Source organism: Phodopus roborovskii, unplaced genomic scaffold, assembly GCF_943737965.1.
Source record: "Phodopus roborovskii unplaced genomic scaffold, PHOROB, whole genome shotgun sequence".
NCBI lineage: Eukaryota > Metazoa > Chordata > Mammalia > Rodentia > Cricetidae > Phodopus > Phodopus roborovskii.
In genome coordinates this window covers 504,236-518,710 of record NW_026125927.1, presented here as the reverse complement: position 1 = coordinate 518,710, position 14,475 = coordinate 504,236, and the positions used below count along the sequence as shown (strand labels likewise).

Sequence of the window (14,475 nt, the reverse complement as noted above, 5' to 3'; positions counted from 1 at the left end):
CAGGACTGTTACACAGAGAAACCCTGTCTCAAAAAAAAAAAAAAAAAAAAAAAAAAAAAAAAAAAAAACCACATACTGCCACCTTGCACTTTTTAAAACATTTAAAATACTTATAAACTTTAAAAGGTTGGGGATGTAAAGGGTAGAATGCTTGCCTAGCATGTGTGAAACTGGATTCTACACTCAACACCACAAAAATAAACTATGAATATTTATTTATGTTTTTATTTATTATTTTTACTTGTTTTTTTTCTCTCTCTTCAAGAAATAGTCTCTCTATAGCCTCGATTGTTGTGGAACTCCTATTATACCTGGCTGGCCTTGACCTAGAGATCTACCTGCCTCTACCTCACAAATGCTGGAGTTAAAGGCATGCACCACCATGTCAAACTAACCATGACTAACTATTAACATCACTGTCCTACCATATCACCAATACCTTGCCAACCTGAACACATGATTTCTTTTTGGGGGGGCGTTTTTCAAGACAGGGTTTCTCTTTTTAACAGTCCAGGCTGTCGTGGAACTTAATTTGTAGACCAGGCTGGCCTCAAACTCACTAAGATCTGCCTGCCTCTGCCTCCCAAATGCTGAAATAAAAAACGTCCACCACTACCACCCAGCTGAACACATGATTCCCATTACTGCTTTTCTTAAATATGTTATATTAAGTCTCCGAGATTCTGTAATTATAGCACTAGTACCAGTAATGGTTTCCACATGTCTTCAACACTGGCAAGAATATAATATTGGGCCTTTCCATAACTAGAACAATGTTTTTAAATTGGCAAATGCAGAACTATAATGTTTCCACACTGATCTTCTGTTAATACAATTAGCAATTAGACTTTGCACAAATAACTTAATAAATCCTTAAGTATCCGAAGAACAGGTTGGATTTGCCATAAAAGACCAGCAGTAAATATGTTCCAAGCTGACTATCAACAAGTGTTTTTAAATTTCACAATCTTTCCCTGGAACTAAACTAAGGAACCGGCTAATTTAAGGAAGGAATAATCTAAGGTTGTCTTGTTTTTCCATAAAAGTACAAAGACAATAAAATACTAAAGCCATGATAATTAAAGTGGGGGGGGAGCTGATAAAGAAAAAAATGGAAAACTTCTAAGAAACTAAGTCAATGCTAGCACATTGAGGGGACATGTAAATTATCAGCATTAAAATTACCAACATTAATTATGTTAGACACAATTATGTTAGGCTAAAGAGGCAGATGTAGTAACATGCACATTTGCCTGTCATGTGCAAGACCCTGGGCTCAATCCATAGTGCCACAAAAAAGAAAAGAGGAAGAGGAGGAAAAAATACATTTAATCACTATGAAGATTTTTTTTAATAAATAAAGCTGTTACATGTAACGCTTTCAAAAACCATCAAGCTTTTTCCCTCAAACTGTATAAGCACAAAGAAAGCTTTCTCAGTTATTTTTTACAAAATTATGTAGGCACTTAAAAACACAAAACAATTTAACCAAACTAGAAACTTAGCTACTATGAATTCCAAGTCAAATACTTTTTAAAATAAGACCTAGCATAAGACCCGGGGCTGGGTGGCACACGCCTTTAATCCCAGCACTGCAGGGAGGGCAGAGGCAGGTGGATCTCTGTGAGTTGGAGTCCAGCCTGATCTACAGAGCTAATAGGCTCCAAAGCAATACAGAGAAACCCTGTCTCAATAATAATAATAAGAATAGCAACAACAACAACAATACAGTCCTACTCCACAAGCAGAGAAGTTAACACAACAGTCACTGTAGTGTTAAAGGAAGGAGCCAAATAATGGTCAAAATTAATCATTCAAAAAGGGAATCAGGCCAGGCATGGTAGGGCATGCCTTACTCTCAGCACCCAGGAGGCAGAGGCAGGTGGATCTCAAGACCGGTCTGATCTATAGAAATCCTGTCTCAAAAAAATAAAAAATAAAAACAAAAACAAAAAAAACAACTTGTAATATGCTTTGTTGGAATTACCATAAGATATTATACTCTATTTGATCTTGTCTCTAAATTTAAGTTTTATGTTGCTGGTATAAATAAAACTGAGTTTTGTATCAATCAATGTTCCCCAATTATGATACAATACAATCAGAAAAGTCAGAAAATATGCACAGTAATACATGTCTGTAAACCCAGCACTTTGAAGACAGAGGCAAAAGGATCAAGAGTTATGGCTAACAGCAAGTTTGAGCAGCAAGTTTCAGGCCAGCTAGGGCTACTTGATATCTTGTCTTTAACAGAAAAAAATATAAAAAAGACAATGTATTTAGAGCCACTTAATAACAAAAACATAGCATCAAAATTGCAAGATCTAGTTATCAGAGAAAAGTTTTCAAATTTCAACACATATTCCTCAAATAAGATATTAATGATCAAGTCTTCAACTTATTTTTTTAATGTCGGAATAAACAAAAACAAAGCAGAAGGAAAGGCAATAATAACTCCCAGAGTAGAGCACAAACCACCCAGAAAACGAACAGTTTGAGGAATCTGGTAAGTGTAGGTTAGTTACTAACTTACTAATAACACATGAAAAAAATGGGAATGAAAGTCAATTTTTAAACATCATTAAGAAAACCTGTATTATATATCAAAATGAGAATTTATACTTTTTAGAAAAGAAAACTTTTTTGTATAAATTACCAAAAAGAAGAGAAAACCTCAAGAAAAGCCAAAAGAATAAATATAGCATGGGAGAGAAGGGGCTATTAACAAATCAAATCCAGCCAGGCAGTGGTGGTACACACCTTTAATCCCAGAACTCTTAGAGGCATAGGCAAGCGGATCTCTTGAGTTCGAGGCCAACTTGGGCTACAGAGCAAGTCCCAGGACAGCCAGGACTACATAGAGAAACCCTGTCTCAAAAAGCCACATCAATCAATCCAAAAAAGAAAAAGAAGAAACAAGTGCAGTTTTACAAACAGAGTTCTAACTTTCAATAATCAGAGCACTTCTATTAAACAGACTGTTAAAGAAAAATGGGGACTACTCCCCAATTCATCTTACAAGGTAAGCTGGGCACAGGGTACACACCTGTAGAGGGAAAAAAGAATCAGTTAATAGAATAGTCTATTTCCTTATTATGTATGACTTTCATTTAGACTGACCAAAATAACTTTGGAATTAAATTTAGGTAGGACTTCTATACTATGTTGTACATGTATGAAAGCACATGAGCATGCTCATGCACAGGTGTGCACGCATATGCATGCATGCACACACACACACCTATGCACAAAAGAAATTAGTAGGGTATTCCCAATTTACATTCAGGGTTCTAACTGTGAGTTGCTCCTCTAACTCTTCAAATCTGTTCGATTGTTCCTAACAAAACTTCTGTCGGCAAGTGTTAGTGATACAGCATTTCCTAAAATGTCTTACTATTATCTGTGGGATTTTCTTTTTAAGACAGACAATCATTTAGCAATTTTTTCTGTCTTCTGCTGCACTGTTGGGACATGAAATAATATGAAACAATGCACATATTCTTTAAAGTGATGACAAAATTAAGAGTCCTGACCAAGTCTGTGCTTGTGCGAGCAATTTTAACTATATGGTGACACCTGTCAGGACAAATGTAATTATATAATACTATCAAGTGGGGCTCTATTTTTTACTTTATGTTAAAATGTAAAAAGGAAAAGTATACCTCAGAATCCATGACATATCCATGGCAAGAGTTCAGCAATGTAAGATCAATTCACCACGCTGCTTATGAAAAACGAAATAGAATGTAAAAGACAGGTATAGCTAGCTCAGTTGCAGAGTATTTGTCTAGCTATCATGCACAGGATTCTGGATTCAATCCTCAGCACCATTGAGGGGGGAAGCTGGCAACAGAGCCCCTAATTCCAGACGCTGTGATAGAAAATCTCAAATTTTAGTCCAGCCTAAGCTAAAGAATAAGTTCAAGGCCAACAAACAAGTTATAAGAAAAAATAACAAAAAAACGAACTGCAGGGCCTGAGGATGTACAGTTTGTTTGTCTAAAATGCATGGAGTCCTAGGTTCAATCCCCAGCATCGCATACACTGTGCTATCTAAAAGGCTACCGAGGAATTGAGCATAATGGTACATGTCTACAATCCTAGCAGTTTAGAGGAGGCTGCAAAACAAAAGTTCAAGGTTATCCTTTGGCTACATACAACTAATTTGGGAACCGCCTGGGGAAAATATGGTAGGGAAGGGAGGAGAGACACAGCTTGGCAGAAGAACACGGGTCTAGCACGTATGAACCACTGAGCGTCATAAAAAGAGGGAGAAAGAGAAAAGGGGAGGAGTAGGAAGGACAGAGAACAAACTAAAAGACCTGACTTAAAATGACTACCAAGATTACAAACCAAGATTATAGTTTATTTAATAGAGGTAGATACAAATACCATAAAAATCCACTCATTCTTCTCAGAAATTGAAAAAGGAACCCTAAAGTAGAGACAAAACAACTAAAATAATCCTTAAGAAAGAAGGACCATACTAAGACTTAATTATAAAGCTATCATCATTAAATCAATGTGTCAATGATAGAACTAGCTAAACAGGTCAATAAACAGAAAGGGAAACTAAAAACAGATGTGGAGCCAGCCAATGAGATGGCTCAAAGGGTAAAGGAACTTGCCATCAAATCTGACAACCTGAATTCAATCCCCAGGACCCACATGACAGAGAATCGACTCTTGGAGGTTGTCATCTGACCTCCAGATGTACCCCTGCACATACACGCACACATAAATGTAATTAAAATTTAAACAAATAAAATAAAAGCAGATGTGAAGATGTGTGGAATATGGTATACCTCAGGAGTTGGGGAAACAGACTGAACTATTTGAGAAATTCAAATGCAAGCATAAATAAGAACCCTGTATCACAAACTAGAGAAAAGTTTTCCAAGTGAATTGTATATAAGAAAAAGCAAGGCTTGAGAGACGGCTCAGAGGTTGAAAAAGCACTGTTCTTAGAGGACCTGAGTTCAATTCCCAGCACCCACATTAAGATCTACACAAAAATACAAGAAAAGTCAGAGTAGGAAGATATTTTCATCATATATAATCACAAATCTTTAAGATCCAGAATACAAAAATTTCCATATATAAGAAAAGGATAACAACAAAAAACTTCATGCAGGCCAGTGATGGTGAACGCCTTTAATCCCAGCACTTGGGATGCAGTGGCAGGTGAATCTCTCTGTGAGTTCAAGGCCAGCCTGGTCTACAGAGTGAGGTGCAAGACAACCAGACTGTTATATAGAGAAATCTTATCTCAGAAAAGAGACAGAGAGAGGCAACAGTCCAACATAAAAGTTGATAAAAGGATGTATATATGTACAAATGATTCCCAGAAAACTCAAATGGCCACTAAATTTGGAGGGGGTAGTCCAGTCAACCCCAATAATAACCAGAAAAATGCAAAATAAACACAGCAAGGAGATTGCATTTATACCCAACAGATTCAAGAAAATAGCAAAACATAAACTTTCAGCAATGATCTGGAGAAACAAGCTCAGAAACACCAGTAATATTGACAAATGCAATTTGTCATTTTGGCAATTCCCAGCAAAACTGGCAATGCAGCACTGCACTTGTACTACAATCTCAAGAGACAGACAGGTTTGAGGATGTTCACAGTAGCACTGTTAGAAATTGCTGGAAACTGCAAACAGCCTACTGTGCCCCTACAGAAGTAAACAGATCACAGTGTTTTCATATACTGACATACAGTATTAGGTAGGGCTTGCCTAGTATTCGAAAAGAGACATGGCTCTGATGCCCAGCATGCTTAACTCCCAAACAGTATGAATGAACTACAACAGTACTTTTCAAACTTCTTGGTTTCAGAACTCTCTTAAGTTTTCAAAAATATAGGACCACAAGAAGTTTATTATGTTATTCATACTAAAAAAAAAAAACAAATAAATTAAGAGCCCATATAGCATGGTGACACCTAACTAAGCACTTGAAAGGTTAAAAAGCAGGACTGCTAAGTTTCAGGCACCTCTAAAACTGAAGTGAAATTTTCTTTTTTTCTTTTTTTTTTTTTTTGTGGGGGGCGGAGGGGTTTCTCTGTGTAGCCTTGGCTGTCCTGGAACTCGCTCTATAGACCAGGCTGACCTTCATTCTGATCTGCCTTCCAAGTGCTAGGATTAGAGGTGTGCACCACCACCTATGAGATCAAGATTTAAAAACACTAATTATGAAAATAATCTTATATATAAGCATGAATATTTTAGAATGTTAAGTTTTTAAGTAAAAATGAAACTGTTTTTACAATTCTGCAAATCTCTTTAATGATTCACTTCACAGAGGAAAGATGAATTCCAACTGTACTTACCCCATTATGATATTGTGAATCACAATATACTTATATAATGTACAGGTGAATGTGGATGAAAAGAGCAAATAATATTATGAAAATAATTCTGACTTCATGGACCTCTTATAAGACCACTGGGGATATCTGGGAATCCCTGCAGCATACTGAAAAGCCAATAAATTGAACCTCAAACATTATATTTAATGCATAGGTGTGGTGGCACTTGCCATTAATCCCAGCACTCAGGAGACAGAGGCAGGTGGATCTCTTTTGAGTTCGAGGTCAGCCTGGTCTACAGAATTCCAGGACAGCCAGGGCTACACAGAGAAACCCTGTCTCAAAAAAAAAACCCACTAATAATATATAGAACAATACACAATAAAGTTAAAACACATAATATTTGATAGTTTTCATTATATACATATTAGAACAATGCTTACAAGTAGAAAAGAGAAATAGGGATGAAGGAAGACATACCTTTGCATCAATTAAACTCTTTTACTAAACAAAAACTGTATGTGTGTGCATATATCCAACATCACAATACACTAAAATTTGTTAACTCATTAATATTTACTTTTAGTAATTTTGAAATACTTCGTAATTTAAAACATAATTTAGAAGACAAATGACTACATACATCAAAAGACCGTAGTTTCTTTAAAGTATACTTCCTGCTGAACAAAAAAAAAAGTTTTAAAATTACATGGATTTTAAAAAATGCTGTCTGGAAAAACAATTTGGCAGGAGTAAGAGCAGATTGGCCATACTCCAATCAGATATGGGATAGGGATAGAGGTTACTCTGCACCTGGGTTTGACCTGCTGTCCTAACAAGATAGGTGTGCCTTAAAATGAATATCCCTTGGTCAAAGAACATACCTGATAGATAACTGAATTTGAATAGCTGGAAACAATTCAACTTAAACCAAATTTCCTGCCCCCATTAATTTACAGAATTATTTGGGGAGATAATGACCATATGCCAGGTACTGCTTGGGGACAAAGACAAATGAAAACTGTCTCTATATTCGATTTAGAAGACAAACGCACATACATACATACACACATACTGTTAAAACTAAATTAAACTAAATTAAAGATGTCTACATTGTTCTATGGAACAAAGAACAACAACTCAGGAAAACTGGTGGTGTTAATAAGAGTACGAGTAATGACACATGCCTTTAATCGCAGAACCTGGAAGGAAGAGGCAGGCAGACTCTGAGGCCAACTTGGTCTACAGAGTTCCAGGACTACACAGAAAAACCCTGTCTGGAGGAAAAAAAATAATAAATAGGAGATGTTTGGAGGCCCTGAGCTTAAAAAAAAAATCCTATAAATAGTATCGGTCATCTACATGCTACATAAGTTTGTTTACAGCTATGTTAAGACACATTAGATACTTCAAACCCTGGATGAGAAACTAGATGTGTGGGCATAGTAAGACACATTGAACTAGCAGAGAAGATTCCAGAGAGAAAGAAACTGGCAGATAAACCTTGAGGAAAATCCTTCCATAGGAGAAAGAGAAAGAAAGCAAAGGAGTATGTCAAACAGACTTTTATGTGACAAACCCATTAGCATGTGGTAGAAACTTTCAGACTTGGAATTATTGGATTTAGGAAAAGGTGAAGTGAAAAGTACTGGTTAAAGGAAAGAAAGAGAAGACATGAGGTTTCTGTACAGTTAGCAAAACCAAGAATACTTGTAAGGACAGGAAAAAGCACCAGCAAAGCTAAAGGAGAATGCATCAGGCAAGGCTAATCCCTGAACTGGGAGGAAGAGGCAGGTGGGTCTCTGTGATTGAGGCCAGCCTGGTCTACCATACTGAGTTTCATGACAGCCAGGGCAACATAGACAGACTCTGTCTCAAACAAACAAACAAACAAACAAGATAAAATAAACCAAAGAGACTGGATCAACAGAGCTCCATCCCAAGGAGGCAGGCCAAGGTGTGCCCAGGCAGCAAGGCTAGACAGAGGTGGGGCAATCCTTACATAGAGACAAAAGGCAAAGAGAAAAGCCTACAACAGAAAAATTACAAACAGGAAGAGACACTGACAACCAGATAACTTTTCACTTAGGTAAAAAAATGAAAGAATCTAAGCCACTTGTGGCAACACACAAGCCTGAATCTCAGCACTCAGGAAGCTGAGGCAGGTGAATTAGGGGACTGAGGCTAGCCAGGCTACTTAATGAGACTGGGTCTCAAAACAAACAAAAATTAGAACTTTCATGAGGGTAAAGGATTTCAGAAGCCTGTTAAAGGTTTTTTTAAGTTTAAAAAAATGAATTGCCCATGTGCACGAGCATAAACAATACATTATTAGTGACAGTGCAAGTCTAAATACTGGATTCTAAACATTTACAGCAAACAGTAAGTACAGGGGGAAATGTCTTTGAAAGTATACCCGAGCATTTTTTTTAAAGAAAATCCAAAAAAAGAAAAGAAAAAGAAAAAAGGAAGAAAGAAAAAGAAAGGAAATAGCCATCTATTTGGAAAGTACAAATAAATAAAATCCTAGCATCTTGTTTATCCAAGATGAATAAGGTAGCAATCGTGTTCCACCAGTTAGTTCTCCAGACTAGCAGGATCGGCCCTTTAAGGTAAAAATAATTTTGTATATAACCATTCCTTATGGAAGCTATATACTTATCAATCTTCCTAATTATACAATTTAAATCATCTAATTTCATCTCAATCTTGAATACACACTATCTGGATTTGTATAAAGAACTACTTAACTGTAATAATTAAACTTAACAATTTCACACTATATATTATAAATTGTGACTGTTCTTAACCCCCCCCAAAACAACTGCATCTTAAAAGCCTTTTTAAATTAGTTTTCTCAAATGTGATTTTTTTTTCTTTTAGACAGGGTCTCACTATGCACCTCTGGCTGTCCTGGAACTCACTATGTAGATCAGGCTGGCCTCAAACTCACAAAAATCTGCCTGCCTCTGCCTCCCAGTGCTGGGGCAAAGGTATATCAAGCTTAAGAGAATATCATTAATAAAAGTTTGCTATGGCCTCTATGAAACACTCTCCCAGTCCCTCCATGCTCTCTGGGAGCACTATTTCCAACCTGTTGCTTCCTACAAAAGTATAAACATTAACAATGAATACCTACATTTGTATCATACCTACAGGTTTGTATCATAAAATTCTAAAACACATTTCCCACATGTGCATCTAGATAAGTCAAATATTAATCAAAAAGAAAAATAAAACGAAGGAAGGCTTGCCTTAGCAAATAACCTTAGTTAGCCTCTCAAACAAAACAGTGGTTACTCTCAGCAAGGAGAAAAACAAATTGCAAAGGGCATCAGAAAGCCACTTTTTTTTTAAAATAATCATCCTTCCAAACTACTTTTCAAAACTGACTTCCTAAAAAATTACCATGGAAACACTTGTAGGTTCATTTCTCATTTTCAAGTTGCCCCAGTCTTAATTTTCAACGATAGTGAGTGAAATTATAGCAAGCCCTTCTCTATTTACCACAGAAATATTAATCCTGAGCAAAACGTTATTTACAGCGAGTACAGAAAAAGAGAGCAGCTGTCTAATGAAAACAGATCAATCAAAATGTAATAAAAATTCTTTTTAAAAGGTAATAAAATCTGGGTCTGACCACTCTTTGTAATCGTCATCGCGGTGAAAACACTAGCCAACCTACTTCTTTCCAACTTATCCTAGCCGATGTGATAGCTATTGAGCACAGATCCGGGTGTGTTCATCTTGCCAGTCTGAAGGCTTCCCTGCTGCGTTCCCCAGGAGCAGAAAACCCTTTCGTCAGTCACAATGCAAACCACCTTCCCAAGCCTTGATTCCTCTGCCCCTACCTATGCTATCTACATTTCAGCCCAAACAGTAAATACTTGCCGTTCTCTGAAGAAACTTCACCCTTGAAATGCCCTTTCCCTGTCTGGGCCACCACCTAAAAAACGCCCCGGTCTGTAACCTCAAATGCCACCTATTTCAGGAACCCTTCCCTGATGCTTCAAATGGAAACCATACGTTCTCTGAAAACCCACAACGCTCGGATGGAGCCTTCGCAGCACTTGGTGCATTTCAGCCCTCGCTCATCTGCCTCGGAACGAACCTGCAGCCAGCACGTACAAGAACCTCCTTCATCTTTCTTAGCACCTAGTACCAAGCACCGCTAACACGGGGACTCCGAGTTCACCAGGAAAGTTGTGCTCAGTGCAATCGGAACAACTTTCACGGGGTAGAATTCCACTTTCAAACTTCACAAATAATCTACCACAGCACATCAATGTACGCTAGCTAATAATACATCACAATTCGTTGTTAAGAAAATAACGTTCCTTCCCTTTAACTTCCCTCAATTAAAAAAAAAAAAGTATGTACCAAAATGTAAACGCAGCCTCCCAAGAAACTGGTTTCGACAGAAATACAAAAACTTCCCTCCGACAGTTAGTCTTCCGCTTTCGTAGGATGCCTTTTTCCCCCTATTGGTCAAAAGAGTGGTGAGAACTTTCCCATCATTTTCTTTCTTTATTCACAGACTCGTGAAAGCAACGATTGGCGGAAAACAACCGCATCAGGGTCACCGTAACGGCCATGTCTGGCTTTCTCTGAGAAAAAAAAAAAAAAAAGAAAGAAAGAAAGAAAGAAAATGTCTCCGGTTCCACCACTGCCACCGGTGCGGATGACCCTGAAGCGGCAGCAAACGCCTGGGAAAGGCTCGAAGCCCCGGGGCAATACAGACCCGGCGCGATGGCCGCCTGCGGCTGCTAGGCTGAAATGCAGCGGAAACAGCAACCAGTCACGGGGCTGTAGGAGGCTGGGCAGGAAGGTGGCGCTGCCGCCAAGCGCCTGGAATCCAAGTGCTCATCATGGCGGCGAGGGCAATGGCCGCCATGGGGAGCGAACACGCCCCTCCGCGCACACTCGACGCCGCGCCCGTGCTCCGGTGCCCGTCACCAGCGCCACCGCGGCCGCTGCCCGCTCTCACACCCCCCCTCACGGGCTGTAGCGGAATTTTCTCCTCAGACGCCGCCTTCAAGATGGCGGCTCCCCCTCCCGGCAACCCCCTCAGTCGTCCCCTGCAGCAGGCGCCGATCGGCCGCCATCTTGTCCCCCGTCCCTCTCCCCCCCCTCGCCGATATTTACATAGCGAAAATCGGCCGGGCCGGCCTGCGGCCTTCACCTCATGCCTGCAGCCTTAGCCTCCTCGCCAGGCCTCGCCCCCTCACGGTGCCCCGGGTCGGCCGCGTCGCCCACCCAAGACCCCTCAACCGCCTCCCCAACCTCCGAGCAACACTGCCCCGGCCCCCGCCCGTTTACAGAGAGCGCCTCAACCGTCGCTCTCAACACCCGGGCGCCACCCCAGGCCTAACTGCGGCCTCCTCGGGGCCTGCACGGCGTCGCGCGCCACGCCGCCCGGCCTAGCGCGGGAGGGCGCCTTGCGGGCCGCCGACCAGGCCGGGACCAGGCCGCCGCGCGCGCACTAGGCCCCACCGCCGCAGCGGCACCCCAAACTTACCGGACGGGCGTGCGGCGGTCGGCGACGGTGGCGGGTGCTGCAGGCCGGCCTTTCTCTGGAGCACTGGGCCGGGCTCCGGCTGGTGGGGCGGGCGGAGGGAGGGAGGAGGGGCCGAGCTCGGAGCTGACAAAAAGCGGCCCAGCTCCCCGGCACGGGCCCGCCGTCAGCACGTCACGTCACCGCCGGGGAGAGAGACCCAGGAAAATGCGGAAGGATAGATGGGCCCCCTCCTCCGCCCGGTGGGTCCTTCTGACGCCCCGGGTTGGCGCCGTTCACGCCCCGCAACCGGGAAGCCCAGTGGCCTCGCTGCGGCGGGGTCTCCGGCGGCCCGTGTTTCCGTGACAGCGCCCCCCTTCTTTCCACCTCCGCGCTCCCGCCCGCCACTGCCGCCACACACACACCGCTGCTACCGCCGCCTCGGCTGTAAAGTCCGCACGAGGCCGTGGTCCGCCGACCCCGTCGAGAGGCGGGAGGCCCGGGCCGCCCCCCACCATGTTTGTGGGCCGCAACCACCCCCTTGGGGCCTCCAGGGAGACCTACCGCCTCTCCGCGAGGGTCCTGGCCTGAGGCGGTGGCTCCAGTGGTTAGCAGGCCCTCAGACCCCCTCCCGCTGTAAATGTTTCTTTTTTTTTTTTTTTTTTCATCCCCGGTGCCTGGGGAAGAAGATAAATTTAGCAACCCCCGCCGTCTCCTGTCTTCCTTTTAAAAAACGACTTTTAAAACAAAATGAAAATGGGCTTACCAATTTTAATGGGGGGGTCCCTAAAACAACTACTGAACCCTTTAATTTTTTTTAAATAAATAAACTGCCAGGGGGTCAAATCAGGCTGGTAGGGGTACATTTTAAAGACTATATCACACTGGAGTGAACAGGAATTTTTTAGTGGTATAGTTTCTAGACGTGTATTAACATTTATTTGGAGTGTATAAAGTTTAACTTATGTATGTGTCAATAATCATGTTATACATTCTGCCATAAATATCGAGAAAACGATTTTTTTAAAATAAAACTCTTAAACAAGTCTCTTAGAGTTTAAGAAGATAAAGGGAAAATGCATGCGAGTCAACAAATATGAACTTAAAAAGAATTTTATATTTTCCTCTTACTTACTTACTATGTTACATTTCTTTTTCTTTTTTCCCCCTTCAAGACAGGGTTTCTCTGTATAGCCTTGGCTGTCCTGGAACTCCCTCTGCAGACAAAGCTGACCTAGAACTCAACGTCTCCTGCCTCTGCTTCCTGAGCACTAACTAGAATTAAAGGCATGTGTCACCTCGACAGTCTATGTTACAGTCCTATACTGAATTGAAGATTAAAATGAGACTTTAACGTTACCAGGAACATGTTAAATGGGTATTTTACACATAATGTACATTAATGTAGAATCTAGCATGCTATAACTTTTTTGTGGGATACTGGGGGATGTAAGACAATGGGTATATAATATAGTCCAGCCTGACAATAAACTTGCCTCAGCTTCCCAAGTGCTGGAGTCACAGGCATGTGCCACCACCCCCAGTTTGACATACTGACAATGACAATGTTGATAGCTTTTACCTTAGTTAAGACATTTTAAAATAATACAGAACATAAAAATGATAAAGCAAATAAATAGCATACTGGTGTGAAATGCCTTTAAACATGGAGGTCATATATTTTAATTCCACAAATGTAAATTGTTCTACCAAACACAATAATAAAAAGCTTTTTCAAGGTGAAAACGTGTAGTCTAAGAACTACCTCTGAGACAGGTATAACTCAAACCAGTAAAGTCCAAAATCTACAGGCTAAGGCAAGACCAGGCTACTGGTGGGAGACTCCCTTAGGTAGAATCTACACTAAGATTTGAATAGAAATTAGCATGGATCCTGGACAAGAATGGCATAAATTTGTGAACTGTTCCATCACTTTTTTTTCCTGAGGAATCTAGTAGATCTAATAACCAGATAGTCATTTTCTTCTCTGAGTTTTAGCTTCCTGCCACCAAACATGTTTTCTTTCAAATATAAATGACACCATCTTCATCATTTGTAGATAATTCCTTCAGGCTATGATACATGTGTATCCACATAAAAATAAAAATAAGCAAGATTACTTCAAGAAACGAGAAAAGGTCAGGTGCGGCATACACCTTTAATCTCAGCACTCAGGAGTCTGAAGCAGGAATATCAAAAATTCAGGCCAGCCTGGTCTACACAGGAAAACTATCTGAAAAGGTTGGGGAAAAAAAGTTGCCAATGTTCCGGAAACTGAGAAGATTTTTTTTTCAGTATAAGTCTTGGAGGCCAGCCTCACCAATATAGTGAGACCTCATCTTGGGGTGTGTGTGGGAGGGAGTGTAAGGTAGCTTATGTAGTCACATTAATATAGTTTTGTAAATGATAACCAGTGTTTAAAGTACTTTATATGGCCCTCCCCTTAATACTAGGTTTGCCCAGAAGGGAATCTGTACATCAGCCACACAACCACAAACAGTAGGTTAAGAACAGAAAGATGGAATGTCAGCATTCTTGTCAGGTTTTCCATTATTACCACCAACTACTCTATCAGTGGCTAAGCACTTAAGAAAAGAGTGTTCAAGGAGAAAAAAAAAAGATGCCACCTCAATTTACAAGATCAACAAGTTATTGGGTATTGTCA

General features: G+C 40.7%; 1 protein-coding gene across 6 annotated transcripts in view; it reads right to left on the bottom strand.

Annotated features, from left to right (window-relative positions):
• Nucleotides 1-14,475, bottom strand: part of Zfx (zinc finger protein X-linked) — a 73,332-nt gene that overhangs the window by 32,411 nt on the left and 26,446 nt on the right. The window contains exon 1 of one of the 6 annotated variants that reach the window (XM_051178991.1): nt 12,375-12,447. The exons of 1 other annotated variant lie outside the window; for it this stretch is intronic. The gene's annotated coding sequence lies outside the window, so the exon portion shown is untranslated. Of the gene's footprint in view, nt 1-3,662; nt 3,688-10,696; nt 10,911-11,834; nt 12,237-12,374; nt 12,448-14,475 lie in introns of those variants that run through there. 4 more of the 6 variants (XM_051178995.1, XM_051178990.1, XM_051178993.1 and 1 more) reach the window with 4 other exon arrangements.